This window comes from Cnephaeus nilssonii (genome assembly GCF_951640355.1).
Source record: "Cnephaeus nilssonii genome assembly, chromosome: 3".
Lineage (NCBI taxonomy): Eukaryota > Metazoa > Chordata > Mammalia > Chiroptera > Vespertilionidae > Cnephaeus > Cnephaeus nilssonii.
Window position 1 is genome coordinate 32,716,063 of NC_137074.1, and position 11,825 is coordinate 32,727,887.

Here is an 11,825-nt window from a genome sequence, read left to right on the forward strand (position 1 = left end):
GAGATAAAAAGGTGTCAGCGCTGACATGCTAGAATGGTTCAAAGAGCAGTCTTCTCGCTACTGATGGAAACAACACCTTGCAGATCACCCGCCTGCAAGAAATGTGAAACTGAGAATCTGGGAAGCCATGTCTTACAGAGAGAGTTTCAGCCCTCCAGGAAATGGCACCCACATGCTGGAACTGGAGAAGCAGCGCGTGAGCCTGGAGGAAAAGGCCGGGATAACATGTAGAGTTGGAATTGTGACGTAGGGCACTAATGTTGCACCTCCGCAGGATCTGTGTCTCCCTGCCAAGAGGTGTGGCACTGCTATAACCTTGGAAAGTGTGGCACAGATTTGGGGAAATATTGTTGGCTGAGAGGTTATTTTTAACTTCCAAATATATCTTTCAGACTGAATTCATTTGCAAAGGAATAGATTTAGCTTGATTTGTTTGGTGTTCTTGATTTCAGCATTTATAGAATTAATTTGTGCCAAATTTATTATCGCTTAATTTTTTAAATGAAAAATTGTATAGTTCTTGATTAGGAAAATAATAAAAAGCTTATAAGGATTTCTAATTTTAGTGTTACTAACAGTTACCTCCTTAACTTTAAATAATACAAAACACTGCTTTTCTTCAACTATCCACTTTAGGCATTATATTTATTTGCTGAACTTCCAAGAAGCTAAGAAGTATAATTTCTCGCTTCTCTTCCTTCAATTGAAAGTTATTTTTGTTGCCCAGCCAGTGTGGCTCAATGGTTGAGCATTGACCTAAGAACCAGGTGGTCACGGTTCGATTCTTGGTCAGGGCACATGCACTGGTTGTGGGCTTGATCCCTGGTGTGGGGTATGCAGGAGGCAGCCAATCCATGATTCTCATCATTGATGTTTCTATCTCTCCCTCTCCCTTCCTCTCAGAAATTAATAGAACATATATTTTTAAAAATGCTTAAAGTTATTTTTTTATTTTACTGAGGTAGCATAGAATAGCTCCCAATGATGTTAATGTTAAACATCTATTGAGTGCTTACTGTATAACAGAAACTTCTAAACATTTTGTATACACTGTACATTAACTCATTTTTTCTCACATTGGACCTATGAAAGAGGTTAATTATCCCCATTTTTTAGACGTGGAAACTGAGGCACTGAGCAGTTACATAACTTACACACGGTTACTAGTTAGTGGGTGTAGAGCTGGGATGGCTCTGTTATCTGTGCTAGTTATTGTGCCTTGCTGTTTCCCCACAGAGGAGGTATCAACACCTAGCCTTCCCTCCACCTCACCTTTCCACTCTCACCATATATCTGCTGTCCCCCTGCATCTAACACTTTTTTCCCCTTTTCATCCCCATATACATCTTATTCACTTTCTGGAGCTCAATGATTAATTTTCTCACTCTGTGGCTCTCCTCCCTCAGAGGAAGTCCTATTTTCTATCTGCTCCCAGGTCCCAGAAGTGAAGACGCAGCCCCTCCAAGTCCCGGCCATGGGGACCGGGAAGGGTGGTGCCTAGGTGGGCGTCTCTTAGGCACAGAGTCTGGGGCTCCGGTGTGAGGAGTGCCCTGGGCGGAGGGCCTCATGGAGGACAGAGGGAGCTGGAGATCCTGGTGGAGAGCATTAAACTGCACTGAAAAACAATTCCGTATTGTCAAAATCAGTAACATACGTTCTGTGATATAACATTTTAAAGTTTTCCAGTTTGGCTAATAGGTTAATTCAAAGGTTCAACATTTGATGCACAGCATTTGCATGATTATGACTAAGTGCATACAATACTCTCCAGTGTAGAGACAAGTAATACGTTAGGGTTATACATTCACTGTTTCAACCTTGGTACCAGTCAAAGCCAAATGGTCCTCATAACCAGTTCCAATGATTTCCAGTTCTTCTCAGCAAGCCCTCCTCCAGCTGCTCAAAATCATACCTTATGGTTCTTGGGACATGACTTTCTTGTGAAGGTCTTCTTGTGTTCCTTTTTGCTTCCCCCCCCTCACCAGTCCCTGCACCCACAACCTCTGTAACCCCACCTCCCAGAGTGTTGTTGAGTAGAGAAATTTTAATTAATCTCTCTTCAGCCCCCTCCCTATCTTCCTGTCTTCCTCCTTACCTCTAACCTTAAATTTGGAGCCTTTGGGGTTCTGACATCACCTCTCCTTTTTGCTCCTTTTCTTCCTTCTGTGAATTCTAGATCCCTGCTTTCCCAATTGGTTTTATCGTCAATAGGCTTCATCCTCTTTCCGTCTTTTAGAAACGTGTTCACAACTCTCCTTTAGCCTGGCTGGTGTGGCTCAGTGGTTGAGTGTCAACCTATGAACCAGGATGTTATGGTTCGATTCCCAATCAGGGCACATGCCCGGGTTGCAGGCTCCATCCCCAGTGTGGGGCATACAGGAGGCAACTGATCAGTGATTCTCTCTCCATTGATATTTCTATCCCTCTCTCCCTCTCCCTTCCTCTCTGAAATGAATAAAAACATATTTTTAAAAAAATCTCTCTTTTTGAATTTTCCCTTTTGTCCACTTTTATCACATGATTTCTTCACTCTTTCTTAGTAGAGTCTTCATTGGGTAATCATTACTATTTAAGCTTCAGTTTGAACTAGAAATCCTAATTTGGTCGTGTGTGTGTGTGTGTGTGTGTGTGTGTGTGTGTGTGTGTGTAAAAGCAGAAATGTGTAAAAATGACTTTTAAAAAGCATGTAAAAAAAGCATTTGTTTCTTTAAAACTGTCTTAGATATGGATGAATAGAAATATGACTTACAAATACCTAAACATTAAAGAAGATAATTTCAGGATATTATTCTCCACCTTTCACCTACCCTAGGCTGGTAACACAGAGAACACTTTGTTATTAGATCCCTCATTAATTAGACTCCTCAGGTTAAGCACACTTAAAGCGCAATAATAATTGATGCTCACATGTTTGGCCTTAAGGTAATACAAGACCCAAAAGCATCTTCATAATTATTGGAACAGAGTTTAATTATGTTTCAGATTAATTTTAGTGCAAATTATTCTAAGCTAGGTCTATAGACATTTGTGATAAATTTATTTATTGCCCTGTCATATTATGGGAAGGATTTGAGGTGTTTTACATAAAAACAAAACCCAAAAAGGTAGAAAACAGTGGCAAAAAGAATAGTCCTGGGAGAGGATGTTAGGGCTGAGGTTGGTACTCAACGCAAGTGCCTGCAGAGTGTCTGGTGCCTTTGTTAGATGTTTGCCACACATTTTATTCTGAATGTTCTAACAACGGAACAAAAACCAGTCCCTCCACCAGCAGGACCAATCCTTTGATTCACAGTGCCTGTAAAATAAAAACAGTTTGATGTGGAGGAGAACTGTTGCTGGAATAAAGGCTGGGGCAACTTAACTTCCTGTGGGATCTGGTGGGGAAGGTGTGTTTAATGCAGTGTATGATGTTGTAGTAACTATAGCAATATGACGCATATGGGAGTTGTAATAATAGGAACAAACAGAACTCTCTAGGGCACAATTACAAGCACCCTTGTTCTCTCTCCCACTCCTACACCACAGCCTGTATCCATTTGATGCCTGTTGGTTTTCCCCACTCCTTTTGTGAAATTTAGGACCAGTCTCTTGAGCTTTTTGTATCATTCTCAGAAAACAAATTGTTTCCTTTCACTTTTAGTCCATAGACTAGTCTCCTCTATAATCCTTACTAGAGGCCTGGTGCACGAAATTTGTGCACTTGGGGGGGGCTGTCCCTCCACCCGGCCTGCACCCTCTCGCAGTCCAGGAGCCCTTAGGGGATGTCCGACTGTGGGAGTGCACTGACTACCAGGGGGCAGCTCCTGAATTGAGCATCTGCCCCCTGGTGGTCAGTGCACATCATAGCGACTGGTCATTCCGCTGTTTGGTTGATTTGCATAGTAGCCTTTTATGCCTGTGGGATCGGGCCGAAACTGGCTCTCCAACATACCCCGAGGGGTCCTGGATTGCAAGAGGGTGCAGGCCAGGCTGAGGGACCCTACCGGTGCACAATCGGGGCCTGGGAGGGATGTGGGAGGTTGACCAGCCGGGGAGGGACTGTGGGAGGGCTCCAGGGTGTGCCCAGCCCATCTCGCTTAGTCCCGATCGGACGGACCTTAGCAGCATGCTAATCTACTGGTTGGAGCATATGCCCCCTGGTGGTTAGTGCACCTCATAGCGAGTGGTTGAGCGGCCTTAGCCTGTCATTAGCATATTACACGTTGATTGGTTGAACGAACCACCAGACGACCAGACACTTAGCACATTAGGCTTTCATTATATAGGATTATGTTCAGGCCACCAAAATGATAAGAACTATGAGCTTTATTTGAAGTTCAACTTTTCTTTTCCCACAGGTTGGGTTGGAAGTCTATGGTGATCAAGGGAGGGGGCATTGTCTTGGATCTTGCTTTTTCTCAGGTCTTGACATTTTGTTTCTTTCCTTCCTTACACCCTCCTTTTTTATTTTATTTTTTTAAGTGAGGTATATTTTATCTATCTATCTATCTATCTATCTATCTACCTACCTACCTACCTATCTATTTATTTTTACTGATTTTTTTAAGAGAGAGGGGGAGGGAGATAGAGAAAAACGTCAATGGGTTGCCTCCCACACACATCCTGACCAGAGATCCAACTGCAACATGGTTATGTGCCCTGACTGGGAATTAAACCCTCCACCTTTTGGTGTGCGGGAACAAGGCTCCAACTACCTGAGCCATACCAGCCAGCGCTACACCTGCCTTTCTTACCCCTATGACTAAGCTGTCCCAGATTCCTCTTATTTGGGAAAAGAGGAGGTCAGGGTCAGGAAGCATCTTACTTGGTTGATAGTGCTGTGCCCACACGGTTGGTGCAAGTGTCGCTAGCGCCCCCTGCAGCTGCCTCAGGGCACAGCAGTGCCTGTGCCCTTCACATTTGTCAAGCTCGGTAAATGTTCCCCTTAAAGCCCCTAACCTTGAGGTAAATGGGAAACATCCGTTTTCCTCCCAAGGGAGGAGGAAGGGAAAATGTCACAGCACTGCAGGTTTTCTTCCTCTGCCTCTGACATGGTGTTGAGCTGAAGTCGAAAGACCAGTTCCTGCCGAAACCGGTTTGGCTCAGTGGATAGAGCATCGGCCTGTGGACTGGAAGGTCCCAGGTTCGATTCCGGCCAAGGGCATGTACCTTGGTTGCGGGCACATCCCCTGTGGGGGGTGTGCAGGAGGCAGCTGGTCGATGTTTCTCTCTCATCGACGTTTCTAGCTCTCTATCCCTCTCCCTTCCTCCCTGTAAAAATCAATAACATATATTAAAAAAAGAAAAAAAAAGAAAGACCAGTTCCTGACACCTGCTCTGCAAGTCTCCTTCGTCATCCATCTACTGTTGGGCTCTCCGATTCTGGGTGGCCTCTGCTGAAACGGATACAAAAAGGAGTCCCACTGTAATATATTGTTCCATTTTCAATAGAGTTCTGCCATACAAGTGGATGGGAAATATTGTGAAAGTGCCTTTCTGCTTTGAGGACCAAAACAATGTGGTTCAGGTGTGAGGTACTCTGCTAGCCCAGGTTGATGGTGTTTTATTCTTATTGATTTATCTATTTTCTCCATTTAAACTATAGAATTGATACCAACTCATTTTCGAGAAGCATTGATGAGCAAAATGAAAAGTTATTAAAATTACTCTGTCCCATCTTTCAGGGATAGTTACTATTAACCTTGGATCATATTCTTTTATTATTATAATGGACTAGTGGCCCGATGCACGAAATTCGTGCAAGAGTAGGCCTTCCTTCCCCCGGCTGCTGGCACCAGCTTCCCTCTGGCACCTGAGACCCAGGCTTCCCTCACAGCCCTGGATTTGTCTGGAAGGTCATCCGGAAGGACGTCCAGTCTAATTAGCATATTACACTTTTATTATTATAGATAATCCTTGCCATTGAATCTCACTATCCAAATCTTTGTTTAAAAGACTTATAATAATTTTCCCCAAAACTCACATCTGAAAGGAAAACTTATAACAAATCCACATTTCATAGCAGCAAAACCGTTTAGTTTCTGCACAAATTCAGGGGAGCATGCTGTAGTCGATTCTCAGCTTTTCTTTTGATAATACTGAATCTGTGCTTGCACAGTTTAAACATGTGCATCATCTCATCACATTCCCTATATTATTATAAGAAAATGTCTTCTAAGAATGCTAAAAAGCCTGCAAAGAAAGTAGATGAACCCATGCATTGCAGAACACTATTGACAAAGGTGATTGAACTGCAAAGCAAATTTTTAACGTTGATGAAATTGGGCTATTTTGGAAACGAATGCAATCCTGTGTGTTCATTTCAGAAAAGGAGACAGAAGTGTCAGAACATAAACCATATAAAAAAGGCTAACACCATTTTAAAGTGAATGTGATATTAAGTTGAAACTTCTGCTAGTGTATCACTTCAAACCCACCCCCCCCACCCCCTTCCATGCCTTTTAAGGACTATTGAAGAGTGAAATGCCTGTTAATGACATTCAACTCCTAGAACTGGGTGACCAAGGCAGTGCGCAGTAATTACATGAGGAGCTGTCTCTATTTATCAACGAGTACACAAGGATGGAAAACTTGCAACCAAGGCTTTTTTGATAACAGACAAGTCTCCCAGATGTCCTTCTGCTGTTGACAGTTGCAGAGATAAGTTCACAGGGGTCTTTTTGCCTCCCGGCATTCAGTCACTATTGTAGCCTCTGGACCTGAGCGTTGCTACAAGGCAGTTTCAGATGGTGATGCAGTATGTGGCGCTTATATGCTGATATACAGTCTGAGGATGCCGGCAACACTGCTTCGATGAAGGATTTATGGAAGAGTTTTGACATTCAGAAGGTCTTCACATTTATCACCTGGGCTTGGCATGTATCATAACACACAATAAATGATGTATGGGAGAAACTAGCCCCACGATTGTTGCTGACTTCCAAGGTTTGGGGGAAGTGATTAACGCAAAGCAACAATTCTAAATCTTGTGAAGAAGGCTAGATTTAGTGAGGTGGATGGTACAAACAACTTACGGCCAAGAGACTTGTTCAGCTGGATGTTCATTCAGGTCAAAGGAAGAGCAGGAAGAGGAATGATAAATAGCGGGTGCAAGGTCTTTAGAAAACTTGGAATTATGCAGATAAAAGGTTTGTTCTTGCACTTCTGTTTCATTCTGGGGGTCCATCATTATCTACCATTTTAGATAATGGCTCCTAGCCATCCATTTCTAGACTGAAGTTAAAAAGAGATGAGTGTCCTCAAGGCCCCTGGACTGGAATTAGGGGACTGCTGGTGTTTGCCATTTCGCTGGCTCTCTGCTAGCTTATTCCCACTCCCCTTCACTCACTGCTGAGCAGCAACAGTGTCTCCCTAACAGCAGCCTCCATCTATCTCTTCCTAACCTGCTCCTTATCTCATAATCACTTAAAAAATTCCATGTTTGCTTATTTAATTAATGGTATTGGCACACATTATGTAACTTCCAAATATATAGTATTTTTAAAAATTTACATTATAGTATATGCTTGTTGCATTATACAAAGAAAACTAATTTCTACTGTATTGTTGCATATTACAGAAAATATATCCATTAAAAAGCCCATGAAGTATTAAATAATGATGTAGTTAATGTTGTGTATAATATATGTAGGTAGAAACCCTTGAGAATGTTATCATATAGCTGTTTAAGAGTACTTAAGTAAATTTTGGAAAGTTGGTTGGGCTCGAAACAGATTACATATTTTTTTTTCCATATAAAATAATGGAATATTTTTGCCCATTCTCTCACTACCTCCAAACTTGATATCTAGCACACCAAACCTGGGCTACTGTCTTATTGACTTGAATCTGCTCTTTCACAAAACATCGTAACCATATCTCTATATAAATAAACGACATTGATATTTATAGAAATACATTATTTGCCCTATTTGTGTAATGGATAAGCCAAGCCTTAGAATACCAGTCACAGCCACATCTCCCTTCTGAAGGCTTCCTATCCATGGCTCTCTCTTGAGGGAGCAGGGCCACATCGTTTCTTATAAAAAACAGGGAGCTGTTTCTTATCATGTGACTCTACCACTCAGGTCACAAGTGATTGGAGCAGAGGAGGGCACTTACCTCAGAGTCTGCAAACTCAAAAGCCAATGGAGTCCAGCCAGGAAGCAGGCAGATGGCGTGAGACAACAGAGAACTCACTGGAGGCTGCAAAGAACTGGAAAGAGCGGGCCCTGTCTTAAGGGGGAGACCAATATGCAGTTTTTGCCAACTGTTGCCATCCAGAAATAGACTAAATATTACCCAGACCTTTGAATTTTCAAGCAAAGCTAAACATTTCTATTTTTAAACAAAATCCCCAGGTCTCCTCACTGTGTGGGCCAACAAAGCTCAGGCCAAACAAATCATGTCTTTGGGCTAGATTTAGTCCACATGTGGTTGCAACCTCTGACCTTTCTAAGAGCAGTCAATGTATGGACATTGCAGTGACCCAGAACCTATGAGATGGCCTGCCACAAGAGCTTGCTCTGGCAGAGACGACAGCAACTAACACGACCAACTGTATTATTTTGAGAATTGAACATATTCTAGGATTTGGTCAGTGACATGGGAACAGAAGAAAGAAGATCCTCATGGGAAAGGTTGGCAGGAGGGAAATAAAGCAGCAGATACCAGGAATAAGGGAAAGTTATGATTACTAGTAGCTAAGTAACATAGTTGAGGGTAAGGTAGTTGGTTGGTAGGAACAGTAGTAGCAGTTAGATAGTAGCTGAGTCATGATAGTCAGGATTAGCAATTCCGCGAGGAGAAAAGGACAAATACTCTATTTCCTTAGGCTGTGGGCTCCTGCATGACTCTTCAGTTCTTTAATTTCATTCTAGTCTTTGGGAAGTCTTAACAGATGACTTGGGCTTGCACTTCCTGTGAGATATGTTTTTGGTTCCACTGAAGCATAACTGTGGATAAGGCTCCCAACTTCCTTTCTGTGCTATTAGTATTCCAATCAGTGTTCACTTACTTAAAAGCAAATTGAACAAATCTCTGGTTATAACCAAAAAAAATTCTAACAGTACGAATGTACCATATTTATTTAATCAATTCCTTATTGTTGAACATAAGATTATTTTCAAGTTTCAACTTACAATAGTCCCCCCTTTTCCCCGATTTTATTTTCTGAGGTCTCAGTTACCCGTGGTTAACTGCAGTCCAAAAACATAAAACAGAAAATTTCAGAAATAAATAATTCATAAGTCTTAAGATGGGTGCCATTCTGAGTAATGCCTAGCTCTGTGCCATCCAGGATGTGAACCATCACTTTGTCCAGTGTATCCACGCTGGATCTGATACTGCCTGTCAGTCACTTAGTAGCCGTCTAGATTACCCGGTCGACTCTTGTAAATAATAGTTAGTGTGTTCAAGTAACCCTTATTTTACTTAATAACGGCTCCAAGGCTCAATCATCATGGTGCTGGCAATCTGAACATGACAAAGAGAAGCCATGGAGTGCTTCCGCTAAGTGAAAAGGTACGTACGATAGGAGAAAACATAGTACACATGGAGTTTGATATTACCCATGGTTTCAGGCATCTGCTGGGGGTCTTGGAACGTGTTCCCCGCGGATAAAGAGGGACTATTGTGCACACAATTTTGTCTTGAAGCCCCTGGTCCTTCATTATAGTGTGTGTGATATTCCTTAGGATAAATTCCTAGAAGGAAAAATTTCCAGTCAAAGACTCTGTAAGCATTCTAACAATTCTGAGGCATATTGCCAGATTGCCATCTAAAAAGACTACAGATATCCACTCCCACCAGTGGTCTGTGAGAGTGCCAGCTCTTCCTTTTTCAGTACTGGACGCCACTTTCAAATTTTAATTTTCACTAATATTTTGGGTAAAAAAAATGCTGACTTGTTAGCGTTTTCTTTAGTTACTCGTAGTAATGGCTATTATTAATTTAGAGCTCTGTGTCAGAAACTGTGCTATGAACTCTGGAAGCTTCATCTCATGGAATCCTCACGGCACCCTTAGGAGGGAGCTGATCGGTCTTCAGACATTAGGGAAGTGGAAACTGAGTTAAGATCAAACAGTAAGTCGTGTGATTTGTACCCAGGTTTATCTACTGCAGATTGTGAGGTGAGTTCATTAGTTTTTTTTTAGGCCATATATGCAGCGAGTATTCCCCCCCCCCCCCCCCCAGTTTTTCATTTAATTTTATTTATATTTCTGTCTTGATTGATGATCAGAAGTTAAAATATTTTATACATATTCTATCCATTTTTAACTTATGGATTCTGTTTTTATTGTCATGCTCTAGAAAGCCTTTCCCATTTCAATATTAAAAGAAAAAAGCTTTTACATTTTCTCTTAGATACAGATTTTATCATATCCAGGGAGTAGATACCCTAGGGATTACACTTACTTTTCTGTACTGATTTTTATACTTGAGAACTTTCTCATATTTTTATGTATTCCTCAAAAGCTTGATTTTAAATGTCTGCATATATTTTACAGGTCTGTACCATTAACTATCTTCCTGTTACCTCATTGGTAGGTACAGTACTTAATTTGTCTTTAAATTTTCACAACTACTCTGGTAAACATCCTTAAAGTAACTTTTTGATTGCATCTTGGATATTTCTTCAAGACAGATTCCTAGAAGTAGGATTATTGAACAAAGAATCTGGACATCTGTGGCTTTTAAAACCTTTTTTAAAAATAGACTTCAGCCCTGGCCGGTGGCTCAGTTGGTTGGAGCGTCATCCCGTTCAATACCCAGTCAGGGTACACACCTAGGTTGCCGGTTTGATCTCTGGTTGGGGCGTGTAGGGAGAAAACCTATTGATGTTTCTCTCTCTTACTCTCTCTCTTGCTCTCTCTCTCATTTCCTCTCTCTCAAAATCAATAAAAACATATCCTCAGGTGACGATTAAAAAAAAAATAGACTTCATGTTTTAGAACGGTAAACAAAAACAGCAAAACTGAGCAAAAATTACGGTTCCTATAAAGCACCTGCCACACATGTATAGCCTCCCCTACTGTCAACATTTGTTACAAACAGTGAACCTATATTGACACATCATTATCACCCCAAATCTATAGTTTATATAGGGTTCACTCTTTATGTTGTATGTTCTGTGGGATTTGACAAATGTGTAATGATATGCACCTGCAATTATAGTATCATAGGGAATCGTTTCACTGCCCTAAAAGTCCTCTGTGCTCCACCTGTTATTCATTCCTTTCTCCACCCTAACCCCTGGCACCACTAGTATATTTTACAGTCTCCATTGTTTTTACTCTTCCAAATATCATATAGTAAAAGTCATACAGCCTTCATTTTTCCTTTATTTACTTGCTTAAGTAGTTATTTTTAATTTTTCTCTCTATTTTATTTTTTTCCATCTCCATTTATCCCCCAGTATCCTTTCCCACCTCCACCCACCCCATCTTTCCTTTTAGAGTCCACCTCCTCCTCCTCCTCTTCCTCCTCCTCCTCCACCTCCACCTCCACCTCCTCCACCTCCTCCACCTCCTCCACCTCCACCACCTCCACCACCTCCACCTCCACCTCCACCTCCACCTCCACCTCCACCTCCACCTCCACCTCCACCTCCACCTCCACCTCCACCTCCACCTCCACCTCCACCTCCACCTCCACCTCCACCACCTTTTTTGCCATGCATGTCCCATGTCCCATTTTTTAGCATCTAACAGCACCTCGGACGCTCGGCTACTTGTTTGCATGTCCTCTCCGCTTCTTTATTCTTAGGATTTTTATCTGGGTGCCACTTCAACGCCAGTTTCCCGTACTCCTCTTTCATGTCCTGGGCGGAGGCAGGTCTCTGCACA